Source organism: Phalaenopsis equestris, unplaced genomic scaffold (genome assembly GCF_001263595.1).
Source record: "Phalaenopsis equestris unplaced genomic scaffold, ASM126359v1 Scaffold232691, whole genome shotgun sequence".
NCBI classification, from domain to species: domain Eukaryota; kingdom Viridiplantae; phylum Streptophyta; class Magnoliopsida; order Asparagales; family Orchidaceae; genus Phalaenopsis; species Phalaenopsis equestris.
The window spans coordinates 5,569-6,251 of record NW_018250654.1 but is presented as its reverse complement, the minus strand read 5'-3'; positions in this window follow the sequence as shown (position 1 = coordinate 6,251).

Below are 683 nucleotides of genomic sequence, written 5' to 3'. Positions count from 1 at the left end.
TATATATATATATATATCTCTACAATAAATCACCAAGAAGCCTGAATTAATGGCTATGGAGGTATGGGAAGTGATGGGTCGAATAACCCTAGGTTTTATCAATTTGTCACTTTTCTTGTTTGTTGCATTCAATAAAGAGAATGAGAAAATCATGGAGAATCTCATGGCGGAATTGACAAAAATGAATGAAAAATCTTCAAATATTTTTTTTTTTTGAAGGGGTTATTTAATATGAAGATAATGAAAAGGAGTTCTAAAGATGAACATTTGAACAATTATAACACCGTAACTAGTCAACAATGTTCTATAGGGATCAAATTTGTTGATGAGGTTAGAGCAATGTTATTCTATCTTTGTTACTAGACAACATGGATAGTTAGGTTGCGGAGGTGAGTAACAATTCTGGGAAGATGCAGTTGAACTTCACTGAGATTATGGGGTTGGTGTTGAATGAAGAAGTTTGTAGAAAAGCATTGAACGGTGAATTTTCAGGTTCAGCATTGAATGTTGATAACAGTGTAAAGAATTTGGACAAAAATACTTGTAGAGATAGAGTCAAGTCTAAGTGCAAAAAGTTTAGTTTAGGAAGAGGAAATAGCAAAGGAGAATGCAGAACTACGGTAAGAAAGAGCATTTTAAAAAGGACTGTAAAACTTTAAGAAAGGTTGGTGGTGGAGGATAAG